At 44.2% G+C, this 20320-nt stretch overlaps 1 pseudogene across 1 annotated transcript; it reads right to left on the reverse strand.

Moving 5' to 3' along the window:
• Nucleotides 1–5904: 5904 nt before the first annotated feature.
• LOC125535426 (acyl-[acyl-carrier-protein] desaturase 7, chloroplastic pseudogene) lies at nucleotides 5905–7614 on the reverse strand (annotated as a pseudogene). Its single transcript, XR_015615693.1, has 2 exons — nucleotides 7489–7614; nucleotides 5905–7405 (listed from the first exon to the last, which is right to left on the reverse strand). The product of XR_015615693.1 is annotated as an acyl-[acyl-carrier-protein] desaturase 7, chloroplastic pseudogene (transcript).
• Nucleotides 7615–20320: the final 12706 nt, after the last annotated feature.

Here is a 20320-nt window from a genome sequence, read left to right on the forward strand (position 1 = left end):
TCATCCGGAGTTTGAGCACATCCCTACAACAAGACAGCACCTGACCACCACCACCATCGAACCCTTCGAGAGACGAAGAAGCACGACAAGCCACCGGAGCCAACCGCACCCTGCGGAGACCACCGGCACCAAACGTCAGCACTAGGCGCCAGATCCATCAACGGCCGATCGAACGCAGGCCCCTGGACGCAGCGCAGGCCGCCATGCCCTGCCGTGCACCATGCCGGCAAGGAGCAGAGGAGCACTACCCGAGGCCAGGAACCACCATGGTCCGAGCTGGAGCCATACATCAGGTGCGGCGGCACGCCCCACACGCGCCACCGCGCACCCGTCGGAGACCAGACCCGAAGCGCCCGCGGCGCCAATAGAAGTTAGTGAGATCAAGACCTGCTGCAGCAGCACCGCCACCACCTCCCATCACCACCACCTCCACTAGCAGTACTCACCACCACCCTCCTTTGCCCAAGCCGGACAACCACGGGCCGATCCAACCGGATCCAGCCAGTCCAGCGGAACGCACCACCGGCAAACATCCAGATCAGCGGGGCCACACGAAGGATGTCGCCGCACCCGCCCAGGACAGACCACCAGAGCACGGGAGGCCAGCACCGCGCCCCCGGCGTCGTCACGTCGCGCAGGGCGACCCAGATCCGCCCCCAGCGCCCACGATGGGCCTGCCTGCACCGCAAGACGTGGCCACAGGAGCCAGCCGGCACACCGGCCATCGCGACGGGAGGTAGCAGCCCTGGATCCGACGCCGGACGCCCGAGCCAGCCGGCACACGGGCCACCACGATGGGAGTCAGCCGCCTCAGATCTGCGTGAACCCAGCCGCGAGAGCCTCGCCGCCACCATCCCAGGGGCACGCGCGGCTTAGCCCGCGTCCCCTCCGGCAACGGCGAAGCAGAGGAGGGGTGGGGGGAGGTGCCGGCGGCGGCGCGGTAGGGCTTGCCCCCGAGTCGCCAGAGGAGACGACACGGGGGGAATTGATGGGTGCCCTCAGCTCTCCCCCGCCATATCTGACAGTGAATCCGACCTACTGGAGTGGCTCAAGGCCTCCAAGGATTCCGATGGCTCGTCCACACCCGACGAGGAGGAGCTAGCTCTCCGCATTGCCCTCCGCTGCTCGCTGATGTATCGGGGCGGTGGCTCCTCTTCTGGGGCGTCGGTGGCTGGCCGGGTGGGGAGCAGTACGTCTGCCGCACCCCACGCTCGTCCGTCGCGCTCCCTTCCGGCCCCTGCCAAGTAGCACTCAGCATCGCCCGCACCAACCCCTCCAGAGTGCCGCTAGGTGATGTTGCCGGCGGAACCGCAACCGGAGTCCGTGGGCTGCGCGTATCGGCTCGCAAAGAAGCGGGCGGCGGAAGCAGCTAACAACCGCGTATCCATGGGAGGATCGAGCAGATCCGCGCCACAGCCACTTCCCCCGGCTAGTGACGACGACAAGGACCTCCGCACCGCCATCCGCCTCTCGTACACGTCCACAGAGATGTACGCCTGACATCATCGCCGCAAAGATGAGAAGGCAGCGGTCGACAGCGGCGGAGAGAGCAGCACGACTCCAGGAGGAGCAGTTCCCGAGGCCCGTCGCATGGCGGGCATCATCACCTCGTCCTCATCCTCCTCCGCTTCAGACAATGACGACGCGCCCAGAGCAGCTGACGCCGACGCCGAGTCCAGCGGCAGAGAATCTACATACTGCAGGATGTTTAACTCAAACTTTCAGAACCAACTACCATTACATCAACCATCATGTGATTGCACCGAGCACCACGCACGCTGGTGTTAGTAAGTTGACCAGTAACTTTTATAAAACTGGTGACAAACAGGGTGGACGCATATGGGCCTGTGTATATCCATTGGACAAGTATATAGACAATGGAGATTGACCCGAGGGCCGGGAAGCGTAGTCAGAGGATGACGCTACAGTGTATCTCACATGGGTGCATGGCATGTTGGCATGTGACTGCACGGAGCACCACACATGCTGGGGTTAGTAAGTTGACCAATCGCTTTTGAAAAACTGGTGATGAACAGGGTGGACCCACAGGAGGGCTTCTCTATATCCATTGGTCGAGTATAAATAATGGAAAGAGGTTGTCGTCAATGGTGGTGAAGAGGTTCCCAATCGATACTTGCGCTCCAATAAACGGGCTATAAGTGTGTACCCTCGTTGATCTTCGTCAGCACCCGTCTCCGACTGAAGCAGATCAAATGACGCACTGTTTTCAAGCTCATTGTTATCAGGTTCAGGTCAACAGCTAGTTTGTGGTACTTAAACGATTCTTGAACGATAGAAAACACGCAAAACTGATTTGAAGAGAGTGTTACTGATCCTATGGACGGGATTGTATTGCCCTATATATATTGAATCCTCATGTACGTCGCTCCATAGCTGCTTGTCCGAGCCTACCCTGTCGCAACGATGAAATTAAAGCATTTTTTTCAAATATGTTAAGCGACAACACACTTGCCTTCTTCTGAAGATCTATGTAAACGTAGATGCAGGAGATGAAGGGGTGAGTGATGTCATATAGATCTTGACAAGGCTACATCACACACTAAATGGTAATTTGTTTCTAGCAACATTATACTGTATATGGGAGGAACACTCACCTGACACTGTACGCACGGACATGCATAGAAGGATTTGACGTTCTAATACTACCATTCGAAACAACGTAGTCACCTTTTCAGCAGTTTTTGTCCAATAAAAAGAAATCGGAAACAGGAGCTTCATGCAGAAAAAGACCAAAAAGGTGCAAAAAAAAGGGGGAAATGACCTGGCTGTGCGCATTGACCCGATTCGTGCGTATACTGAAAATGCAAGAAAAAGGTAATTTCACAAGCAACGCCCATCACCGTGTTATTGCAGCTAGACACAGAAGTAAATGGAGATGCATTTCCTTTATGATAAACTTGGTTTCAATTGATGATGTCTTTCAGGCTCGACACACGATTCTTTTCAGCCACATCATTCAAAAGTTCTGAACCTTTACTCTATAGACGGATGATGGCCTGTCATTTTGCTAAAAAAAATGGAACCCTTTGAGCATAGCAAGTAAACAAAGCCTACGTAATAGCTTTCCAAAAATGTTCCATGCGCTAGTCTCAATGTTGAAAAACAGCTGCAAACAAACCACAAATAAATCTGACCATGCAGAGTCTAGGCTTCCTTTTTCGTCCAACAGCTTGAAAAGCAGTGCACATGGCTTCCCCTTTGGTCGATGGCTTCCCCTTCTGCCAAAGGTGCTAATCTTGATGCAAACAAAAGGTGCGGATAGCATTGACTGCAGCTACTGCAGATACTATTCATCACTCAGGATGCAGAATAAGTTATTCTTCACCCGATGTAATCTTACGATCATTTCATAATTAAATTACGCTTGGAATTCAAATAAAAAAAATAAAAAAATAGGTCAAAACACAAGAAAATTTGCAGTTTATGTGTATTTACATTATATTTTTATGTTTGTAATATTACATAATAAAAAATATTTTTTACGACGATTATATATTTTCTTACGGTCTCTTTTTACGTCAAAAATAAGACAAAATTTACGAACATAAAATATATAGGGGGATTGACTATTCTTCATCCTGTGTGAGGAATAGTTATTCTTCACCTCCCTCTATTTTATCATCAATGCACCATAATTTTACGTTCCATAAGTTTTATCTTATTTCAAATGTAAAAAGAGAACGTAAGAGAATATATAATCACCGTAAAAACATAATGTAAAATATACATTAAATGCTATATTTCTTGTCTTATGATCTATATTTTTGTTTTCTTATGCCAAATTTTATGTAGGGAATCACTATGAATATAACTATTTGTATTCGAAATTTAATTTATTTATGAAACAATTGTAAGATTATCTCGAATGAAGAATAACTTATTCTGCACCCTGGGTGATGAATAGTAACTATATATACATGCATGCTGATTGTCTATTTAAATTACTTAACTTTTTACAACAGTGGAAGCCGTCGGTTAAAGCTCTGGACAAGCACAGGCGGATCCTCTTGGGACCATACAGGGCCATGGGCCGACCTTCCAAAAATGCAAAATACAATTAGCAGTGTATATGGCCCATTAGATCCATTCCATCCGGCTGTTTTTACTAGGCCTAGCCTATTTTTGCTGCGTTGTGGGCAGTGCACTGTGGCCGAACGTGCAGTGCAATGCACCAACAAGTACCTACTAGCTACCACTTTCCAATCTGACATGCCTAAAAAAATCTTTCCAATCTGCCAGGTAAAGAATTTCCAATCCTCAGGATAAAAAATCCCACCTAGTTCTCAAATTCTTTTTACTCTAAAAGAAATCTCCAATTATTTTCCCTCCTAAAATATCTCTTTAGCTCTTCGGTTCCATCCCGTTATCTCTTTAGATATGTACTCCCTCCGTCCAGAAATGCTCGTCTGAGAAATGGAGGTATCTAGACGTATTTTAATTCTAGATACATCCATTTTTATTAATTTTCCTGACAAGTATTTTTGGACGGAGGGAGTATATACTAGTGTATGGTACTTCTCTAATTATTCTACGCTTACAAAGCCTGAAAGACCATGTTATTTATTTGCACTTGAATATCGTTGTTTGGCACTGTAAACCTTCGGCCCCTCCTATATTTTGTGTCACGCTCCGCCTCTGGGGACAAGGACGCGACGGAGCTCCCGATTTATCGTGTGAAGGCTATGGTGGCTGAACTTATCAATCGAGATCGGGACTCCCAGTCGGCCTTACGCTTTCGTGATGTTGTTTCCTTCTCTTAGTCATTGTCCATAGGTTATTGGTCTGCATTTCTCCTACTGTATTCCCTACTGCATGAGCAGCTATTTGAACCTATCCTTCCTATAGTTACATCTATGTGTTTCGGATCTTGCCTTGTGGCTTTATTTATAAAGTCGGGCTCACACCTTTTCTCTATAAAAAAATCTTGCTTATGTTTGTGTTTACATACACTTTCTTGTGAAATTATTTTTGATAGTCTAACATGCGAGGTGAAGCTTAGTTTATTTTTGCAAATTATTATTTTTCACTAGTAGTTTATTTTGTATGAACTTGGGATTTTTTAAAATAAAAACTTGGATTAACTAGACTAGAAGTGCAAGCAACTCAAGAAAACAAATAAAATTACATCAAAAATCCATGATGAGACCTACATCCATCCCCCCCCCCCCCCCCCCGGCGCCCGCATGCAACTCCATCAATAGAGCCAACCTGAAGTTGTTGATGCGGATGGTATTCACGGTTCAGCCATACTAGTGCAATGGAAAAGAAGCCGTCACAATTGGAAGAGTCGCAAATTCAAGAGCCAGACTTGGGTTATATCTCATGAGCATCTTGCCGGTCCCCGAGGATGAAACAACGTGATAGGGATGCAGCCAGAGGACCAAACAGCAGTGAAAAGTTGTTGGCGCTAGTGCGTCGACATACCACGGAAACTCCAGCCCCATCTTCTAGAAAGGACTACAGGAATCTACGCTCATGAGCCCTGGACGCCACTGTCAAACTGGAGAAAAAGCTCATGGTAAACTAATTCAACATGTTATTGGTGCGACCATCAATGATGTGCCACTGTGGAACCCTAACCCTAACATATCTACGAGCTGGCACCGAGATTCCTGCACCTCACATGCTGAAGAGGCTTGCACAGGAGGGGAGCCCAGAAACTCATTGCCCACGGTGGTGGATGGCGGGAAATGGTTTGATGCTTACCCTAGTCGCTTCTTAGTGAAGAAAGAAAGGATGATAAATTCTTTTTGCAGGATGGACGTAGGATCACTTATTAATTTCAGTTAGTTTGGACTTTGGATGACTCTCAGTTAGAATTACGATGTTACATTTTGCAGCCAAAGAAAAAAAGAATTAGGATGTTACATTGATAAATAGACATACACGAATACAACTTTCACTCTCCTTGTATTATATTTATTTTTAGAATGTGATAAAACAACTTACGAAAATATAGTAGTACAATACCATACTCATAACTTCAACCTGATCAGAAAAAAAGTACTCATAGTGGCGCCGACAGTGGCAAAGTAGAGATGAAGAATACTTCATCTCAAAGGCTGGATCGAAAAATAATGATTTAAACGATATTTAGGGTATATGAAAGTAATAATTTGATTACCCCATGCTGTTGTTGAGAGGCTTATCAAAGATCCAGCTAAACGGGGCCGATGTTGCAGGCTGGGCTTTCTGGCCGCTGCGCTCGTGAGCCTTTTCCTCCAACCTGCGGATCTTGTGGGGCAAGGCGCACACGTACTCCCGCGCACGCCTCCCGTCGTCGGAGAGTTCCGCCGCCGCCAGCTCTTCCACCCCCCACTGCTTCATCAGGTGCTCCAAGATGCTACGGTAGTCGGAGGCGGTGTAAATGCCGGTCTGCTGCGCCACGGCCGCGTAGTGCGCGAAGAGGTCACCATCGCGGCTGTCTGTCATGAGGGACGCCGGCATGACGATCCGGCGGCGCATCATATACGCCAGCGCGCGCACGGCGCCGTCCGGGTCGATCTCGAACAGCTTCCCCACGATGCGCGTGTAGGCCAGCTCGTGGCGCTTCTCGTCGGCGGCGATGGCGCCGCATATGCGGGCCAGCACCAGGTCGCCATGCTCCTTGGCGTGACGGGCTGTGTTGCCGTGCGAGATGGAGGTGGCACGCTCCTGGAAGGCGACGTAGATGAAGCCGTGGTAGGGGCTCCGCGCAGCGTTCATGACCATGCCGGACTGGATGAGGTTGTGGATGGTCCTCTCGACCTGCCGCATGTCGACGCGGCCGGAGATGAAGAGGTACCTGTTGAGCACGTCGCCGTGCCGGTTCTCCTCGGCAGACCAGCCGCGGATCCAGCGCGCCCAGGCAGTGCCGCTGGAGCCGGTGAGGTCGCGCACGGCCTCGAAGCGGTTGGGTATGCTCTGGTACGTCGGCAGCGCCTCCTCCGTGACCATGTTCCCCACGAGGCACACGAGGTGCGCGTCGGGCAGGCCGGCCGCGCGCGCGCTGATGTCGGAGCACGCCGCGTGGAAGCCGTCGGCGCCCAGCGACGCCGGGTCCGGCAGCAAGTCCGTCGGCTGCTACGCCACCTGCGCGGGCTTAAGGAGCGGCACCACGTTCGCCTCCGCCCAAGGCTCCAGATGATCGAACACCTCTAGCTTCGCCGGCTCCAGGTACATGAGCCATTCGTCGTCTGTGCCCTCCTCATCGTGCCTAGCCGCAACGGTGGCGGCCCGGCCAGTGCGCGCGCTTCTCTTACTAGCTCTAGGAGGAGGGTCCGCTCCCCCTGCTAGTTCGGCAGCATCCGCTTGGGGTAGAAGGGCGGGTTCTGCCTTGCAGCTGGTGGTGTGCATACTCATATCCGCCATGATTCTGCCTCCTCCACTGGCCTTAGTGCATCTCCTGCGTAGTACAATCAAGTAGTAATGATGGAGAGATCCATTGCGATGCAGACATTTTCGCCTGAAGCATAGATTCGTACGTACCAGTAGCAGTAGGTGATGCTGGTCACATGGAGACCTATGTCATTCCTTGTTCTCGTCCATGGCCTGGCCAGTGGACAAGGATGTCTGAGGAGCCATGACGTCGCCATATCACACTCTGCTTCTCACAAGATGAATGAAGCTATGTTTTCTTTGGCGCGGTCGGAACGTTATTTATAGAGCAGCTTCACTCTAGAGAAAGTGCCGTGTCCCGACTCGATCCCGAGTCACGGACAGGTTACGGATTGTAGTTAGGTGGCAGTTTTTTTATTGAAGATTAGGAGGATAAGGGGCCCATACCCGTGATGTTCAAGGGTATCAAGCTAGCGCTAAATTCGCATCCCTAAAAATTAAATTAAAATAAAAAAATACCCATAGAAATCTCTGTGTAAGATTAATGACATAGAATTTAGATGTGCAATACTTATGACATATCTAGATGTGCTTTAGAAAAACTGATAAAATAAAGAAACATGGTATGGTTTTCCGAAGACACACAAATAAAAAAACACGGTATGGTTTTTCGAAGACACACAAAAAGGATTGCTGATGCTGAAGCACTGGTTCGTAGACTAAACCACCGGCCATCGGAAATTCATAGGGGTATGGAAGTGCGAGTGCAGTTGTGCCTGGTCATCCGATTGGCTTAAGATTCAAAAACTTGTACTAGTTTTAGACTTCTGATTACTGTAAGGCGGGGTCGATTCATGCATACTTTTGGCAGCTTTTGTCAGAGCTGCATGCGCCATCCAGCTCACGTCCCATGCCTTTGTCATTTCATCTTTTAATTTCAATTTAGTATATCTTTCGAAACGAAAGACCAAATTAAGTTTCGTTTGCATATCTCTGTTCGCCGCGACGTAATATTTTGAACAAAACCAATCTTCAATACATTTCAACAACTTCCAAAAAATTACAAGTTTCAAATATCAAAATTTGATAGTCGTAACATTAAGTTTGACCAAGTTACATATGCTTTTAGGGTTTAGGCTCGGGGCTTAGGGGTTTAGGGTTTACAACTTAGGATTTAGGGTTTAAGTGTTAGTTTTTAAAACTTGCTAAATTTATCATCATTTCTATCAAGTTTTAGTAGTTGAAACCTGATTGGCAGCCCATTTTTCTCGTGATCTACGGAGTCACTGGCTTCTACACGAGGAGGATTTTATTGTTTGATCATACCTATGAATATGCAAAAGAGATATAAATTGGGCTTTTGGTTCAAAAGATATAATAGATTCATGTTCGAAAATCAAAAGAAAAAACATAGAATATGGGATGGGTGGTGCTGCCAAAACCTGTTAAAAGCTGCACACGCATGGACCCCATATAATTTGATTAGTTGTTAAAACTCATGCAAATACCAAACCAGTTATCTGCGTGTTGCCACACCTGTGTGCCACAAATCCTCTCCCCGCCAGCCATGTGTAGTAAAAATATATTCCAGTTTGTTGGCTCCAACATGTAACATGCCATCGTAAACAGCTCCATGTCCTCCCACTACTATAGATAAACAACATACAGAGTAATACATATATAAGTGTATAATACAAACTATAAAGGCCAAACGTAATGTCATTCGCCCTCACCAGAATATGGGAAGAATACCAATTATCGATACACGATAACCAGGTGCCAAAAAAATGCACGCTACAAGGAGGATATACATTTAGATGGCGGCACATGAGTTAGCCAAGTTTAATTTTGATAACCATTCCTTTATGGTTCTTTTTTGCAAGGGATTCCAATAGGGTTCTTGTAAGTAGTGTTCGCTCAGCATGGCATATGTTGTAAGGTATCATTGTAACAATATTATATATGGGTGGTGTTTTTCAAAAAATAAAAAAAAGACCAAACAACTCCAACTAACTTACACTAAAGAAAAGAGATATTTTACCGGCTCATCTCGGTGACAAAACATATCTCTTAATTTCTTTCCATCTTAGAAAGTCAGTCTCCTGCCGCACGGTAAAATTAGGGGGACCAAGAGATTAGAGGAGAGATCACTCGTGATCTTTTTTTATGAAACTCCTTCACATATATTAAGTGATTAAAAGGTTCTTACAATCATTCATTACAGTATTAGTCACGCAAGGTGGACCACTATTACAAAGCACACCGTCTGATCTATTATTAAAACTAAACTTTGCATTCTCATGCACCACCAGATTGTGTTGTTGGTTAATCTTAATAATCTTGAGATCTTTGATAAACTTGGAGACGCTCAACACTTCCTTTTTCACAAAGGAGACCATGAAAGAGCAATCAGTTTCCAACATAAATGATTTGTGAAGAGTAATACCAATGTATAACCCGACGAGGCACGCATGAAGTCCCGCTTCATCCACACAGGTACATGCTACTTGTGATAGATATTGGGATTTCCCCAAAGAGAAAGGATGCTGTAGTATATTAGCAGATAGTATTTCCCTCAGTTATGAACCAATGTTAATGGTACCAGTAGGAGACACCACACAAAAAACTATAAGCAGTACCTGCACACACACACACACACACAAAGCAAATGCTTGCACCCAACGCAAACAAGAGGGTTGTCAATCCCCTTGTACTCATTAATTGCAAGGATTAAATCTAATAGCGGTAAATAGATAAATAAAAAGGAAACTAAAAGCAAATAAATTGCAGCAAGTATTTTTAGGGTTTACTTTAGTAATATGAAGTGAATGGACCCTGGGGCCATAGCGTTCACTAGAGGCATCTCTCTCATGAGCATAGTAACGGTCGGTAGGCAAAATACTGTTGGGCAATTGATAGAAAGCGCATAGTCATGATGTTATTCATGGCATGATCAATACATATGCATTATGTCCGAGACAAGTAGACCGACATACATTTGCATCTACTACTATTACTCCACCCCTTGAACGTTATCCAACATACATCTTAAGGTATTAAGTTCATAACAAATAGAGTAATGCTTGAAGCATGATGACATAATAAATACAAAGTAAAATCAAGTAATATGATTGAACCCCATGATGACCTGCAAGTGCACAAGGCTGTTGTAGCAATTTCTGATAAGTGAAGTGTCGAACCCACATGGAGCAAATAGAAAGGGATTACAAACCCCGCAACTATGCTATCACTTATCTAGTTACGTGCCCACCCAATTCAAAAATAGCTTATTACAGTAAGTTGCTAGGATGACAAATAAAAGGACAGTGTTTATCTAAACTACAAACAGGAAATAAAGACAGAAGAATAAAAATACTAAACTAAAAGAAACAGTGCTTGAGTAGTAAACATTCTCAAGGGAATCAGAGTCATCACCACAAGTATGATGCTGACAACACATGATAGACATGGCTCTCTAATTGTATCACTAAGACACTTGCGTATGATCTCTTGTGGGAGGAGCCAATAAAGTATGCATTCCCCACTCCGGTTATTGCGTACACTCATGCCACCACCGCGCCTCCCACTCCGGTTATCACAATGATGATTAAGGGGAGTAAAGTTCCCGTGGTTAAGGCCTTAAGTTCTAGGGTTCTCCACTAATCCCTACTAACTAGGGACGAAGGGAGAATAGGACTGTCACCACCGACCCTCCACAACCATGCCGCTCACCAACACGACTTGCCTCAAGTCCACAAGGGGCTAATGTTTTGCAAGCGCTCTTCACAACACCATGAGATAATCAACACAATACATATAAAGATAATATTGGATCGCTTATTTAACAAAGTACTAATCATGCAAGGGTTCATCCAATTCCTCAAGAACTAATACAACTACTCAAACATCATAGAGGGAGAGGGCAAGCCAGCGTGAAGCTTGTGTGGAGGAAAGGGGCATGGCGACGCCGGTGGTGGTAATCATGCCGCCGACGGTGGTAAAGACCGCACTGGCCTGAAGGCCAGTGCGCATGGTGGAGGCACCCCTTCTTATTCCTCTTGGCTTGACCCTTCTCTTCTCTATGGAAGTGGTCTTCGGGCAACAATGGAGATGGATGACGGCTGCATGGATGGATGAATGAGGAGGAGACGATGGCTAGGGTTGATGGTCCTTATATGAAGGCCTCCCGATATGTCCTCCATTTATGTGGGCTCAAGATGAGCCTTATGTTCTCCCAATCCCTTCATTATGCGACAAGGATCCCGTGGGAACAATTGGGGACGAAATTGGTGAAGAATCCTGTCCAGAAGGGTAACTTTTTGAAGTTGTCTACACGTCAAATGACCGTCTAAACGACCGCGGGAGGTCATATGGAATGTCGTCTTTTGATCTAACCCCTCCAGTAAAATATTCATCATGTCTTATTACAAAATCGGAATTTGACGTTCTTGGGCTGGTTGGATTCGTATGAACGATGCTGATCCATTTCTGATATTAGATCTTGATTTGGATCACTTTGGAAAAAAATGACTTTTCCCGACCTTCGAAATGGCTAAGTCTGACCACTCGCTAATTCCATATTGAACCCATCCTAGGTCCTTTCAATGCGCTTGGTCCTAGGTTGCTCGAATACACCTATAAACACAAGAAAATAAAGGAAAACTAATAAAAACAAAATAAATACACAAATGTGCAATGCTCACAATGATAAGTGAAAAAATTGGTAATCATGCATAATGGACATAAATTTGGTTCAATGGGACATGCTATATGAAAAGAACATGCAACATATGAGCTCTAAAAATGCGTAAAGTATAGAGCCATCACCCATCGTTCTACCCTTACTAGCAACAATACAAATACGTGCCTCGCTACTCGTTCTGTCAAAGAGTGAGGACATCGCAAAATTGAACCTACAACCAACGACCTCTCTTACTGAAGATAAATTAATCTAATTGGACAAAATATATAGATAGATCGCAGAGAAATACAAGGCTATAAAAATCACACACGAGAAATCTCATAAAAGACTCAATTACTTTCAATGAACAATCTGATCATCAACCCACAATTCATCGGATCCCAACAAACACATGGCAAAAGACTACATCAGATCAATCTTAGATGAGAACAAGCTATTGAAGATCAAGAGAGAGAGAGAGAGAGGAGAGAGAGAGAGAGAGATCTAACTACTGCTATAGACCCGTAGGTCCTTGGAAACTACTCACGCATCATCATGGAGGAAACATGGTTGATGTAGACGGCCTCCATGACCAATTTCCCCTCCGGCAGAGTACCGACTGAGACCTCCAGATGGGAAGAACAGAGGCTTGTGACGATGATAAAATTGTTTCGGGTCTCGCTCTAGGGGTTTCCGAATATTTCTGAATTTATAGCTTTGCAATTAGGGCAAATGGACACTCATGGGGTCCACAAGCTTGTGCCCCACCTGTAGATCTTCTAGGCCTCCCCCGAAGCTTCTAGGGTCTCTTATGGTCCATAAAAAATCACCGTAATTTCATCATGTTTGGACTTTGTTTGGTATGATTTTTCCGTGAAACAAAAAATAGGAACTTGGATGATGGTGACAGTGATGATGAGCAGGAGGTCATCGGTCACTAGGGATGGCCATGAGGCCGGTCCATCCGACATGGGGTTGACGACTACGACTAGGCTCATGACTCGAGAGTGTGACTCCCGACCACTAGCTAGATGGGGAGGGCTAATTCATTGTCGTAGCTAGTTTAACTACTGGTGTATATTTAGTTGATCGTATGAACTATTTAACATTATGCATGGTTTGTTAAACTATTTAATTATTAGAGTATTTAGACTATCAAATGAACCAAGATATATGTGTTTTATGTTGAACTATATGCATGTGGTTATAGCACTGCTTAACTACTAGAGTGCTTAAACTATCTCCAAAATCTGAACATAGCTATATACATATCTATGTATTCTGTTAGTCATTTTGGATCATGATGTATGTTTATTTTGTTAACATGAATGCAGTAAATTGATCCCCCGTGTGCGACCTGTGGTGTAGTGAGATGCCTGAAGGATAGGAAGTTCTTCATAGAGTTTCCAGATGACTGCCTGGGTAGGACGGTATGTTTTAGTTCAACATATTTGGCTGAATTTCATATAGTTGCGACCAAAATTGTCTAACTATCGCTTTCTTTTAATTTTTCTTAGGCCATCCTGTGGGGGGCATGGCATGACTTCCTGGAGAGGTTTACATTTTGTTTGATGCAACGATCACATTCCAGTGCACCCTCATGAAGATGCAGACGACTCTAAATTTCACTTGTCTTGTCACCAACAAGGCACACTGCACTTATATTGGGTGCGCTGGTTGGAGAGACCTTGCAGATGCCTACATGATGGAATCTGGAGTGAAGGCCACATTCTACCTCAAGTATAATCACGAGGAGATCATGGTGTAGTATAGGCCCGCTGATAGCGTTCATTCCCTTACTCTAGACTACGACCCTGTGTCCAACCGCCAAAGTGTCTAGTTAGTATGATTTCATTACTCGAGCATACAACCCTAAGTCCTACAGAAATAAGGAAATTTGATGTCAATACTGCTCTTTGCCATCAGCTTTTTGTCAGGGCAGATGGCAAAGACATAATTTTCCATCAATTGTTGACGACAAAGAAAAGCTGTCGGCAAAGAAAGACTTTTCCATCTGTGTTTATTTGGTCGAGGACAAAAAAGACTTTGTTGTGTTTATTTGGCTGATGGCACAAACATACTTTGACATCTGTGTTTTTATTTAGCTGATGACAAAGACATAATTTGATGTCAGTCATTGACGAAAAAGAAAAGCCTGCATCTACTACTATTACTCCACACATCAACTGACTCCTGCCTTCATCTAGAGTATTAAGTTCATAAAGAACAGAGTAACACTTTAAGTAAGATGACATGATGTAGAGAAATAAAATCAAGCAATATGATATAAACCCCATCTTTTTATCCTCGATGGCAACAATACAATACGTGCCTCGCTACCCCTACTTTGTAAGTGGGTGAGGACACCTCAAGATTGAACCCAAAGCTAAGCACTTCTTCCATTGCAAGAAAAACCAATCTAGTTGGCCAAACCAAACTGATAGTTCAAAGAGAAATACAAAGATATCAAATCATGCATATAAGAATTCAGAGAAGATTAAAATAATATTCATAGATAATCTGATCATAAATCCACAATTCATCGGATCTCGAAAAACACACCGCAAAAGAAGATTACATCGGATAGATCTCTAAAAACATCGAGGAGAACATGGTATTGAGAATCAAAGAGAGAGAAGAAGCCATCTAGCTACTAGCTATAGACCCGTAGGTCTGTGGTAAACTACTCGTGCTTCATCGGAAGGGCAATGAAGTTAATGTAGATGCCCTTCGTGATCGAATCCCCCTCCGGCAGGATGACGGAAAAGTCCCCAAGATGGTATCTCATGGGAACAAAAGGTTGCGGCAGTGGAAAAGTGCTTTTGTGGATGCTTCTGGTGTTTCTGAAAAATTATCGTGAAGTTTTATTCCGTTTGCACTCTGTTTGGTATCCCTTTTCTGCGAAGCTCAAAAACAAGGAAAAAACAGAAACTGGCATTGGGCTCTAGGTTAATAAGTTAGTCCCAAAAATAATATAAAATAGCATATTAATGCATATAAAACATCCAAAACAGATAATATAATAGCATGGAACAATCAAAAATTATAGATACGTTGGAGACGTATCAAACATTCCCAAGCTTAATTCATGCTCGTCCTCGAGTAGGTAAATGATCACTACTGCAGGATGCTGCTAACGTGACACTACGATCAGAGATCCTTCGAGAAACTGTGTGCGATGCAATGATCGCAAACGGTGGTGTAGGAAAACCGTCAGAAATGTAATAAACGTTTGCGATGACGGATGCATCAAACACGGTTCAGTTTTTAGTTGCGTGTGCGATGAAGGGCATCCGTATCAGTTCAATTAACAGTTTGTGATGAGGAGAAACAAAATAAACGGGCAGCCAGATGAAGGTGTGTGCGATATACAGCATACGGTTCACTCGATGAACTGTTTGTGATTAGGCAACACAAAAGAAACGGACAGCCCGATCAAGGTGTGTGCGATGTACAACGTACGGTTCACTCAGATAAACTGTTTGTGATTAGGCAAGAGAACAGAAACGGTTCAATATAACAAGATGTGTGTGATACGCGGCAAACAGGTCTGTAATCAGAAATGTGTGTGAAGACCGATAATAACGCAGACGATTGCTTCTAATAAGACGTCTGTGATATGCTCTGTCTACACAACATCTATTGGCCATTGTGGGACGGGCGGTCATCCGAATACGTGGCATACAGTTGATCCATCCGACCTATTTGTGATGGAATAAGCTGATAACCCACAAGTATAGGGGATCGCAATAGCTTTCGAGGGTAGAGTATTCAACCCAAATTTATTGATTCGACACAAGGGGAGCCAAAGAATATTCTCAAGTATTAGCAGCTAAGTTGTCAATTCAACCACACCTGGAAACTTAGTATCTGCAGCAAAGTGTTTAGTAGCACAGTAATATGATAATGGTGGTAGCAGCAACAAAAGTAAAGACATCAAAAGTAATGTTTTTGGTATTTTGGAGTGATTGTAACAGTAGCAGAAGGAAAGTAAATAAGCGTAAACCAGTATATGGAAAACTCGTAGGCACCGGATCAGTGATGGATAATTATGCCGGATGCGGTTCATCATGTAACAGTCATAACATAGGGTGACATAGAGCTAGCTCCAATTCATCAATGTAATGTAGGCATGTATTCCGTATATAGTCATACGTTCTTACGGAAAAGAACTTGCATGACATCTTTTGTCCTAACCTCCCGTTGCAGCGGGGTCCTATCGGAAACTAAGGGATATTAAGGCCTCCTTTTAATAGAGAACCGGAACAAAGCATTAGCACATAGTGAATACACGAACTCCTCAAACTATGGACATCACCGGGAGTGGTCCCGATTATTGTCACTTCGGGGTTGCTGGATCATAACACATAGTAGGTGACTATAGACTTGCAAGATAGGATCAAGAACTCACATATATTCATGAAAACATAATAGGTTCAGATCTGAAATCATGGCACTCGGGCCCTAGTGACAAGCATTAAGCATAGCAAAGTCATAGCAACATCAATCTCAGAACATAGTGGATACTAGGGATCAAACCCTAACAAAACTAACTCGATTACATGATAAATCTCATCCAACCCATCACCGTCCAGCAAGCCTACGATGGAATTACTCACGCACGACGGTGAGCATCATGAAATTGGTGATGGAGGATGGTTGATGATGACGACGGCGAGGAATCCCCTCTCCGGAGCCCCGAACGGACTCCAGATCAGCCCTCCCGAGAGGTTTTAGGGCTTGGCGGCGGCTCCGTATCGTAAAATGCGATGATTTCTTCTCTCTGATTTTTCTCTCTCCGAAAGCAAACATATAGAGTTGGAGTTGGCGTCAGAGGGCATCCAGGGGGCCCACGAGGTAGGGGGGCACGCCCTAGAGGGGCGGGGGGCGCCCCCCACCCTCGTGGACAGGGTGTGGGCCCCCTGGTCTTCATCTTTGGCGAGGATTTTTTATTATTTTTTCTAAGATGTTCCATGGAGTTTCAGGTCATTCCGATAATATTTGTTTTCTGCACATAAAACAACATCATGGCAATTCTGCTGAAAACAGCGTCAGTCCGGGTTAGTTCCATTCAAATCATACAAGTTAGAGTCCAAAACAAGGGCAAAAGTGTTTGGAAAAGTAGATACGACGGAGACGTATCAACTCCCCCAAGCTTAAACCCTTGCTTGTCCTCAAGCAATTCAGTTGACAAACTGAAAGAAAGAAAGAAAAACTTTTACAAACTCTGTTTGCTCTTGTTGTTGTAACTAACCACATTTGCAATAATTCTCAGGTGTCATTATTACTCATATCAATAGTATAATCAACTAGCAAGCCATAATAATAAATCTCGGATGACAACACTTTCTCAAAACAATCATAATATGATATAACAAGATGGTATCTCGCTAGCCCTTTCTGAGACCGCAAAACATAAATGCAGAGCACCTTTAAAGATCAAGGACTGACTAGACATTGTAATTCATGGTAAAAGAGATCCAATCATAGTCACACCCCACACAGATTAATAGTGATGAATGCAAATGACAGTTGTGCTCTCCAACTAGTGCTTTTTAATAAGAGGGTGATGACTCAACATAAAAGTAAATGGATAGGCCCTTCGCAGAGGGAAGCAGGGATTTGTAGAGGTGCCAGAGCTCGGTTTTGCAACAGAGATAAATTGTATTTTGAGCAGTATACTTTCATTGTCAACGTAGCAACTAAGAGATGGCGATATCTTCCATGCTAAACACATTATAGGCGGTTCCCAAACAGAATGGTAAAGTTTATACTCCCCCTCCACCAACAAGCATCAATCCATGACTTGCTCGAAACAACGAGTGTCTCCAACATACATCAGGTCCCAGGGGGAGTTTTGTTTGCAATTAATTTTGATTTAGTTTGCATAAAGCATGGGACTGTGCATCCCGGTGACCAGCCATTTTCTCGTGAGTGAGGAGCGAAGTCCACTCCTCTTGAGAATAACCCGCCTAACACGGAAGATAAGGACAACCTTGGTTGATACATGAGCTATTCGAGCATACAAAACATAATGTTTATTTGAAGGTTTAGAGTTTGGCACATACAAATTTACTTGGAACGGCAGGTAGATACCGCATATAGGAAGGTATAGTGGACTCATCTGGAATAACTTTGGGGTTTAAGGGATTGGATGCACAAGCAGTATTCCCGCTTAGTATAAGTGAAGGCTAGCAAAAGACTTGGAAGCGACCACCTAAAGAGCGACAATAGCCATGTACATGCATTAAAATTAATAAACATTGGATGCAAGCATGAGTAGGATATAATCCACCATGAACATAAATATCGTGAAGGCTATGTTGATTTTGTTTCAACTACATGCGTGAACATGTGCCAAGTCAAGTCACTTAAATCATTCAAAGGAGGATACCACCCCATCATACCACATCATAACCATCTCAATAGCATGTTGGCACGCAAGGTAAACCATTATAACTCATAGCTAATCAAGCATGGCACAAGCAACTATGATCTCTAATTGTCATTGCAAACATGTTTATTCATAATAAGCTGAATCAAGAACGAGGGGCTCATCATATTTACAAAAACAAAATAGGTCGAGTTCATACCGGCTTTTCTCATCTCAGTCAGCCCATCATATATCATCATAATTTCCTTTCACTTGCACGACCGAACGGTGTGAATAATAATAAGAGTGCACGTGCATTGGACTAAGCTGGAATCTGCGAGCATTCAATAAACAGGAGAAGACAAGGCAATATGGGCTCTGGGCTAATTCAACAATAATGCATATAAGAGCCACTCCAACAATTTAATTATGGTCTTCTCCTACTGACCCCCAAAGAAAAGAAATAAAACTATTTACACGGGAAAGCTTCCAACAAGCAAAAGAAGAACGGGAAATATTTTGGGGTTTTCTTTTTAATTATTACTACTACAGCAGAAAAATAAACTACTACTATTTTTTTGGCTTTTCTTAAGGTTTAACAAACACACAAGAAGAAAGCAGGAAAAAGAAAATAAACTAGCATGGATATTACAGTGAAAGAGTATGAGCACCGACATCTAGCAATGAGTGTGTGTGAACATAAATGTAATGTCGGTGAGAAATATGTACTCCCCCAAGCTTAGGCTTTTGGCCTAAGTTGGTCTATTGCCAGGGATAGCCTGGCGGATACCCGTAAGTGTAGCTGGGGTCGTACTGCGATGAAGAATAGTTGGGGTCATACTGTGATGAAGAAGAAGACTCTGACTGCCACTGACTGACAGTCATCTCTGGATCCCAAGAATAAACAGATTGTCGTGGAGGCTCATCTTGTGGTTCCTGTTCCGGGGCTGGTGCAGGATTCTTGTAAGCTTGGACGACAGCCCACGTAACGAGGTAGGGTCCTACAAAATTAAACAAAGAAGGAGCAGGCAACGTAATAGTTTCAGGATAATGTTTATCAAAGTATAACTTATATTTGGGCTCTCCATTCCTGTCCTTAACAAGAAAATCATGGGCTATCATGCTCTTATAGTCTAGATAAGCATTAGGCAGCAATTTTTCTTCTTTCTCATAATGCCTAATAGCTATGTTAAAGTGTGCAGCAAGGCGAGAAGCATAAATGCCTCCAAAGATGGGGCCTTTAGTACGGTTCAGACTCAACCGCCTAGCAATAATTCCGCCCGTACTGACAGTGTTGTTGCGGTATAAACCATGGAACAGAATAATAATATCAGGAACACTAAGGTTCCCATAGTTCCCACGACCAATCAAGCATCGACTAGCAAATAAAGCAAAATAGCGTAACACAGGAAAATGTATGGTGACAGTGATGATGAGCAGGAGGTCATCGGTCACTAGGGATGGCCATGAGGCCGGTCCATCCGACATGGGGTTGACGACTACGACTAGGCTCATGACTCGAGAGTGTGACTCCCGACCACTAGCTAGATGGGGAGGGCTAATTCATTGTTGTAGCTAGTTTAACTACTGGTGTATATTTAGTTGATCGTATGAACTATTTAACATTATGCATGTTTTAACTATATGCATGGTTTGTTAAACTATTTAATTATTAGAGTATTTAGACTATCAAATGAACCAATATACATGTGTTTTATGTTGAACTATATGCATGTGGTTATAGCACTGCTTAACTACTAGAGTGCTTAAACTATCTCCAAAATCTGAACATAGCTATATACATATCTATGTATTCTGTTAGTCATTTTGGATCATGATGTATGTTTATTTTGTTAACATGAATGCAGTAAATTGATCCCCCGTGTGCGACCTGTGGCGTAGTGAGATGCCTGAAGGATAGGAAGTTC

Source organism: Triticum urartu, chromosome 2A (assembly GCF_056163025.1).
Source record: "Triticum urartu cultivar PI428250 chromosome 2A, HENAU_Tu73, whole genome shotgun sequence".
NCBI lineage: Eukaryota > Viridiplantae > Streptophyta > Magnoliopsida > Poales > Poaceae > Triticum > Triticum urartu.